The 9,014-nt window shown below is 47.0% G+C and overlaps 1 long non-coding RNA gene across 1 annotated transcript; it reads left to right on the forward strand.

The window, feature by feature from the left end:
* The first annotated feature begins 284 nt into the window (after positions 1-284).
* Positions 285-8,725, forward strand: LOC311605266. Its single transcript, XR_014781873.1, has 3 exons — positions 285-426; positions 8,301-8,496; positions 8,617-8,725. It is a non-coding gene; the product is annotated as an uncharacterized lncRNA (long non-coding RNA).
* Positions 8,726-9,014: the final 289 nt, after the last annotated feature.

Here is a 9,014-nt window from a genome sequence, read left to right on the forward strand (position 1 = left end):
TGCTCCAGAAGTGGCCCTGCTGCCCTGGCATGTGAGCTTACTGCCCAACCCCCACATTAACCCCTTCTCTCCCAGGGCAACAACTGCTACAACCTATGCTAGGGCCAGGGAGGGGCCACACCTGAGCAAACAGCAGGCACAGGCTCAGCTGGGATGAAGGTGGGCCGGGAGGCTTTATGACTTGTGCCTTATCTTCTGTGACAGTTACCAAAGCACAGCCCTGCTGTCTGTTTATACAGAGACTGTCAAACAACAGGGCCTCGTGCCCTGCTTGCTCAGACCCTGGGAACTGTCCATACAAGGCTTCCTGCTTTCCTGCATGAATGGTCCCGTTGCCTGGTGGTCCTCTGTTTTCAGTTTGGAAACTGGGACCCAGAACACAGGGTTGGACATCAAGTTACCGAGTCGTGGCAATTGATGACCGAGGTATTTGTTATGGGCCTTAGATGGGCAAGGTCTGACCATGAGAAATGAACGGGCAGTCTTTTAGCTGCAACTGTGTCTGGAGTCTTCAATCAGATAAAGACTCGGGGAATGGGAGGGGTGTGGCACTGTCCACTCACAAGAAACTTGGCATCCTTCATTTGTTTTGGTTTTGGTTTGTTGAGACTGTTACAGACTCCAGACCTGCATAGGCCCCTAGACCTTAGCACAACTGACTCCATGATGGAAGTGCCACTCAGGCTATAAAATTCAGCATGTAGATAGCACCACCTGCCAAAACTGAAAACAAAGACCTAATACATCAAAGTCCACGGGTCTGGGAATGTCTCTAAATGTGCTTAGTAACTTTGCTTCTTGGCTTCCTTAGCTCTGCTTTTGGCTAACTGTTCTTGTTAACTGAACTATGTCAACCCAGGACATGTTTTTGTTTTGTTTTGGGAGGCAGAGGAGGGTGGCAATTAAAAGCTTACCCTGATGCTGAGCATGGTGGTGCCTGCCTTTAATCTTAGGCAGAGGTCCACAGATCTCTGAGTTCGAGGCCAGCCTGGTTTACAAAGCAAGTCCAGGACAGCCAAGGCTATACAGAGAAACTCTGTCTCAAAAAACAAAAGCAAAACCAACCAAACAAACAAACAAACAATAAATAAAAATGATGCCAGGCATGGTGGGGCACATCTTTAATCTCAGCACTTGGGAGGCAGAGGCAATCAGACCTCTGTGAGTTCTAGGCTAGCCTGGTTTACAAGGTGAGTCTAGGACAGGCAGGGCTGTTACACAGAGACACCCTTTCTCAAAAAACCAAAAAAATTAATAAATAAAAAAGGAGGGCTGGATATGGTGGCACACGCATGTAATCCCAGCACTTGAGAGATAGAGGTAGGAAGATCAAGAGTTCCAGGTTTCCCAGCACTCAGGAGGCAGAGGCAGGTGGATTGCTGTGAGTTCGAGGCCAGCCTGGTCTTCAAAGTGAGTCTAGGACAGCCAAGGCTACACAGAAAAACCTTGCCTTGAAAAACCAAAAAACAAACCAAACCAAAAAAAAAAAAAAAAGTTCCAGGTCAGCCTTACCTACATATCGAGTTTAAGGATAGCCTGGGCTATGTGAGACCCTAGCTCTGTTGTGGGATGTTCACCACAGAAGACTGCTTGGATATGGGTTCAAGCCAATAGAAAGTCTTTATTAACTGGCCAGAGATTATATTGGGTGTTTGGGATCACAGTGTAGCTCCAAGCTTTTCTCAAGGTGAGCTTCCCACCCCCCAGCCCCCTAAGACAGGGTTTCTCTGTGTAACAGCTCTGGCTGTCCTAGACTCTCTTTGTAAACCAGTCTGGCCTTGAACTCACAGAGATCTGCCTGCCTCTGCCTGGGACTAAGGCATGTGCCACCTCCGGGGTTATATATATTTTTTGATGTAATGAGTATTTATTAAGCTTCAACTGTACGCCAGCTACAGAGTTAATGGCTGAATATACTTTTATTTATTTATTTATTTCGGTTTTTCAAGACAGGGTTTCTCTGTGTAGCCTTGACTGTCCTGGGCTCACATTGTAGACCAAGGCTGGCCTCGAACTCACAGCATTCCACCTGCCTCTGCTGCCCATTGCTGGGATTAAAGGCGTGCGCCACCACACCTGGCTTGGCTGGGTATACTTTAGAGAGCAAAGCAGACAAGATGCTAAAACCAGGCAAGGTGGTAACCATCTGTGGTCCTAGTCTTGGGAAGGCTGGGAAAGGAGAGTCATTAGCTTGAGGCCACTCTGGATTACATAGGGAGATCTTGTCAGATAATAAGGACAACCAGGAACTGGAAATACGGCCGTTATAGAGTAAGGACTGTGTTAATCCGCAGACTCATTAAAAAAAAACACAAAAAACAAACAAACAAACAAAAAAAACACTGAGCAAGGTGAGATTGCTTGAAATCCCACACTAGCCAGGCATGGTGGTGCATGCCTTTAATCCCAGCACTCGGGAGGCAGAGACAGGCGGATCGCTGTGAGTTTGAGGTCAGCCTGGTCTACAAAGTGAGTCCAGGACAACCAAGGCTACACAGAGAAACTCTGTCTCAAAAAACCAAAAAAAAAAAAAAAAAAAAAAAAAGAAAAGAAAAGAAAAGAAAAGAAAAGAAAGAAATCCCGGCACTAACACAGACAGATCCCCCAGCCAGCCTAGTCTATGTGGCTGGTGAGCTCCAGGCCAGTGGGAGACCTTGTCTCAAAATAAGCAGACACACATGTACCACACAAACACCTGAACACATATGATCATATATGCACACCAATAATAAGTAATAAATTAAACAATTAAACAATAAAATACACTTTAATAAGCAACCAAAGAGAAATGAGACATGATCTCTGTCCCCATGGTAGCATCTCCTGGAGAACACAGTCACGGAGTCTGTAGCCAGCAAGCCTCATGCTCAGAGGAGCAGAAGCTGCCACAGACAGGGTTCAGGGTGGCCTCTCTTATGGATGGATCACTGAAGCTCAGTCTGAAGGGGAGTAAGAAAGTGTGGCCTGAGCATTCCAGGCAAGAAGGCTCCTAGGTCCCTGCTGCCTTGGAAGTGGGAAGACTGACTTAAACCGAGACCTGGACTTCCAACTTGAAGAATATCCTTCTCCTTCTCAAGTTCAGAACCATGTCTCCAGCAGCTTCACTGACAGAATCACAGCACCACCGTCAACACCACCACCACCTTCACCACTGCCACCCCACAGCTACCACCACCACCATCACCACCGCCACCATCACTACCAAATCACAACCATTATCACCAGCACCAACACCATCACAATTATCATCATCACCATTAGCACCATCACCATCACCAGTACCAACTGCCACACTACTACCTGTTACCATACACACTGTTACCATCACTACCACTGTTATTATCACCATCACTGTTATGGGCTGACTCATGTCTCCTCAGAAGATGTTAAAATACTGATTCCCAGTACCTCAGAATATGACCTTGGAAACAAAGTCCTTATATATAATTAAGTTGAGATGAGCTAACACGTATGAACCTCAGTCCGACAAGGCTGATGTCTTTCTTTAAAGGGGGAAACTTACATATTGGGAAAGATACATAAACACAAAAGCAGAGACCATTGATGAGTCTACAAGCCAAAGAATGCCAAAGGCTGCCAGGAGCAAGAGAGAGAGAGAAGCATGTAGCAGAGTTTCTCTCACAGCTCTCAGAAGGAACCAAGCTTGCCAACACGCTGACCTAGGCATGCAGTACCGAGAGATAATGACTTTCTACCGAGTTTTCTATGCTGTGTCATGACATCTTTGGAAAATAAATTCAACCTTCATAGCTTTTTTTTTTTTTTTGAGACAGAGTTTCTTTGTGTAACAAGAGCCCTGGCTGTCCTGAACTCACTTTGTAGACCAGGCTAGCCTTGAAGACACAGAGATCTGCCTGCTTCTGCCTCTCAAGTTCTGGTATTAAAGTCATGTACCACCACTCAACACTTGCCATAACGTATTTTTTTATTTTTTAGTTTTTTGAGACAGGGTTTCTCTGTGTTGCCTTGGCTGTCCTGGACTCGCTTTGTAAACCAGGCTGGCCTTGAACTCACAGAGATCTGCCTGCCTCTGCCTCTGCCTCAGGAGTGCTGGGATTAAAGGTGTGCGTGTGCCACCACACCAGGCTAGCCATAACCATTTTCTTTACCATCATGATCGTTCTTACCAGTGCCACTGTTATTGTCTGTCTGTCTGTCTATCTATCTACCATCTATCTATCTATCATCTTTGTTTTTGTTTTGTTTTTTTTCGAGACAGGGTTTCTCTATGTAATAGCTCTGGCTGTCCTGGAACTTGCTCTGCAGTCCAGGCTGGCCTTGAACTCACAGAGATCCACCTGCCTCTGCCTCCCAAGTGCTGGCCTTAAAGGCATGCACCACAACCGCCTAACTCTATCATCTGTCTGTCTGTCTGTCTGTCTGTCTGTCTGTCTATCTATCTATCTAATGTTTTGTTGTCGTTATTGTTTTTCTGCTGTGATGGAGCAATGGCCTCAGTCTCACTCCCATTCTCAAAGACACTCAGGAGTTTGTGGGGAATCACAGGGCTGGGGCAGCGCTATGCACGCAGTCCCACCCAGAGTCCGAATCCACACTTAAAATGTTTCTGTCCACACAAAGGTGTGCCCAGGCCTGATGCCAGCAGCTTTCAGCAGAAGTGTCAATCACCTTTAGATGTGGTACTTAGGTAGTTTATAATGGATTTTATGGCTACAGCTAACCAGGGACATTAGTCAGGTACACAGTAATGGTGACTCAGAGGACTAGATGTGAGTTGTGTGCAGGTACTCAGAACATCTGGCAGGAAGAGCTCGGGGCTGTTTGAGTTTGCACAAACAGCAAGGGGATATGGTGCTTTACCTTTCCCGCCGTGCCTGGCACCATGCCAATGTAACAACATGCCCCTTTGTGTTCGCTCATCTCCTTTCCAACATAAGCAGAACCCCTAACTTGTTTTTCAGGGTCCAGACCCAAGGCCTCATGCATGTTAGGGAAGTGAGCTGCCACCCAGCCACATCCCTGACTGATGCTTGTCCAGATGTGCTTGCCTGTCTTCCACTCCTTCCTATCTTCACCCTAAAAGATTTTACTTGTGAAAAGAGTTGATGATGAACAGCGTCGAAAACCCTAGCAGTCTTTTGGAATTGAAATCTTCAATTGTATTCTTATTCGGATTATTGCTGTGTGTGTGTGTGTGTGTGTGTGTGTGTGTGTGTGTGTGTGTACATGTATGTTCTGTGTATATGTTTGTGTGGGTGTGTGCACATGTGCATTCGGGTATATACACGCATGTGTATATGTGCATGTGGAGGTCAGTGGTCAATGTCAGGTGTCCTCTTTAATAAATCACCTTATATTCTGAGAACAGAGTCTCTCATTGAACCTGGAGCTCATCAATTTGTCTAGGATGCCTGACTAATGAGCCTGAGGGACCAGGCTGTTTGTGTGCCTCAGCCCTGGAGTTATAGATTCTTGCAGCTACCTCCACCTTTTATGTTAATGTTTCAGAATCTGAACTCAGGTTCTCAAGTGCAAAGAGCACCTTGCCAGCTGGGCCTCTTGCCCAGCCCCCTACCTCATTGTGCTGTTATGCTTTGGCTATGGCAGCACCCGCAGCTGTTGGCAGACCAGAGGTGTTTTGGAACCTGTCACTTTTTTGTGTGTGTTTTGTTTTTTGTTTTTGTTTTTATAAAGCCTACAGCAGTTCAAACTCCACTACCCTGTTTGCAGAGCTTCACACTTATAATTTCGTCAAAATTTTGAGCTTACATTTTAAAATGAGGATTGTTTAAAATATGCAGCCGTTTGCAGAGCCTGTAGGTACTTGCAAGACCACAGCTGTCTACAGAGCTCTTTGAGGTTTGCAGATGCTATTATTGCTTGTAAAAGCTGTTGAAGTTGGTTGCTGAGCCTGTTAAGTGATGGGCACTGGGTTCCAGTGTGGTTTGTTCCCCAAAAGTTCATGTGTTAAAAGCTCAGTTGTCAGCAAGGTGATATGACAGGTGACAGGACCTTTAAGAGGTGGGGCCTAGTGGGAGGTGGCTAGGCCTTTGTAAGGCTGCCCTTGTGTTGTTATAGCTTCACTTATGTTGCTGTGACAAAATGTCCTGACATAAACTGGGCGTGGTGGCGCATGCCTTTCATCCTAGCACTTGGGAGGCAGAGGCAGGTGGATCTCTGTGAGCTCAAGGCCAGGAACTTATTTCTTTCCTCTTATACTGTTCAGGAGCCCCTGCCTAGGGAATGGTGCTACCCACCATGGGCTGGGTTTTCTCATGTCAATTAACCATCAAGACAATTCCATGCCCACCCCCCAGAGATGCCCACAGGCCAACCTCACCTAGATGATTTCTCAGGAAGACTCTTCCCAGGTGATTGATTCTAGGTTGTGTCACGTTGACGGTTAGAACTGCCACCGTCTGAAAGAGTTTAATACTGTCTTACAGAATGAATGAGTGCTCATGTGAAAGGGTTTCTGTACAAGAGCTCTCCTGCCCCTCCCCCTACTCTCTAGCTTCTGGCCTCAACACATGATATCCCTCTCTCTCTCTCCCTCCCCTGCCAAAGTTGCTATGTGGTTTTGGACTTTGGGCCTCCAAAAGAGTGAGCTAAGCAAAACTGTTTACAAACAACCCTGCTTCACTTATGGTGTTTGCTATCCTAAGAAATCACCCTTTGGCTTTTAGAGGCGCTTTTTCTCCTTGAACTAACAATAGGAGTGTCTTATCACAGTGAAGTATGTGTCTGAGTTGTACTAAAAAATCTGAAAGACACACAGTATAAAGAAAGGCTCTGAGCTGGGCGTGATAACCCATACTTTTAATCCCAGCACCTGGGAGGCAGAGGCAGGCTGAACTCTGAGTTCAGGGCCAGCCTGGTCTACAGAGCAAGTTCCAGGACAGCCAGGGCTACACAGTGAAACCCTGTCTCAAACAAAACAAAACAAAACAAAACAGGAAGGGCTCTGGCTAAAAGTAGGCTTTGGGGTGGGGGGCTGGGAAATCGGTAAGCATGTCTAGGTCACCCTAAGAACAGACCCAGAGGGCACTCATGGCAAAGAGAGAGGACGTGAGCTTCTCAAAGGCTCTGCTAAACAGGGTCCTCTCACTGACACTGCACACATTTGGATTAGAACAACTCCCCTCTGTGTGGGGTACCTTGTCCCTGCTCCATGCTGGTGGCTTTCGAGATAAACCCCAAATGGAAGCAACAGAGAAGGTCAACTTAGAACAAATTACAATGATACACAATATATGAAGGTGTCATTAATGGAAACCCACTTATTTTGTATGCTAATTTTTTTTTTTTTTTTACAAAAAGTTTATGTATATGGGCATTTTGCCTGCATGTGTATCTCTACACTATGTTCATGCAGTGCCTATAGAGGTCAGAAGAAGGTGTCAGGTCCCCTGGAACTGGGGTTACAGATGGTTGTGAGTGACAATGTGAGTGCTGAGGGCAAGCAGTGCTCTGAGTCGCTAAGGCATCTCTCCAGCCTTTTGTAGGCTAGGGAAGAAAAAGTGAGGGCTTTGGTAGAATGTAGCAACCTTGGTAGCTTTGACAATATGCGTGAGGCCCTGGGTTTGAACCCCAGCACTACATAAACTAGGCAAGGTGTCACATACTGTGATCCAAATATTTGGGAAGTGGCGACGGGGAGGATCAGAAGTTCAAGATGATTCTCAGCTACATAGTGAGCTTGAGGCCAGCCTGGACTATAGGAAACCCTGCAGAAAGAAAAGAAATAGAGAGGGAGGGGGATGAGGGGAGAGAAAAAGGGAAGAAAATGTTGATACAAGTCCCCATCCCCCAATCATCAAGTCTCAAATTAATTACAGACGCACGTGTTCTCCCAGCGGCTCCGCTCTGTCTCAGGAGTCCCTACCTAACCTGAGAAGGGACCGAAAAGCTTGCTGCAAGTTTTTAGCCAGTGAACAGCCTACAGTGGAAGGGACCCTTTGAAAGAGAACCCCTAGACATAGCTGTGTGATCGATCACCCAGAGGCAGACCCCTGCAATCCAAGACGTGGGGTGCAGGGTCCTGAAGCTGAGGTGAGCCCCAGTTGCTCTGCCTGGAAGGCTTGTCTTTGGGCACACCCTGCTCTGTGGTCACAGCTGCAGTCCAACCCAGTCCCTGTAAATCAAATCCTCTTTTCCAGTAAAGTCACGCGCGCCCAGAAGGAGAAGTGGGTCTAACCTCCGCTGGAGTTGAAAGACAACTCAATTAGCTCAAGCTGGTGACTCTTGCCTCACCAAAATGCCCTACTGCAGCCCGCTAAGCCTCTCTACGTGTTCCTGTTTGTTTTCTTAACCTTCAGCTTGGGCTGTGACTCAGTGCGTGTAATTGAAGGCTGTTGCCAGTCCGCCGTCCAGGGAGCTCAGTCCTGCCCCCTCCAGTTCCTGTCTCACCCCTGGGTCAGTTGGCATCCTTCTCTGGGGGAAATCGTTTCACCCAGGAGCTGTGAAGAAAAAGACCCTAACGTCTTGGTGTTTCTAGACTAAGACCCTGGCAAGGTGAGTCTCTTGGGAGAAGACCATTTCCATGCAGTGCCTGATCCTTCCCCACCCCCACCCCGACCCAGAATAGTCTTTTTAGATTCCTGAATCCGGGCTCTCTGTGCTTGTTCCTCCCAGGTGAGCTAAGACTGCCTACTGCCGTGAGCTCAGCTCCCAGCATCCACGTGGTGGTGGCGGCACACAACCATCTTTAACTCCAGTTCCAGGGCCTCTGACTGCCTCTTCTGACCTCCTCAGGCACTCACATGGTGCACATACGTGCAGGCAAAACATACACCTAAAATAAGCGATAACAAAAAAAAAAAAGGATGTTTTTTGTTTTTGTTTTTTAAGCCCTCAGTCATCGTCAGCCAGTTATAGCTGTCAGATCCCTTCCTCATGGGGCCTGGTAGTGACGGTGAAGAGCAGCCTGGTAGTGGTGAACATGGCCTGTTGCCTATATGGGTTTCCTTGGTTTTTATTTTTGCTTTTCTATTTTCTCGAGACAGGGTTTCTCTGTGTAGCCTTGACTGTCC

This window comes from Acomys minous (genome assembly GCF_964271855.1).
Source record: "Acomys minous genome assembly, chromosome: 9".
Taxonomy (NCBI): Eukaryota; Metazoa; Chordata; class Mammalia; order Rodentia; family Muridae; genus Acomys; species Acomys minous.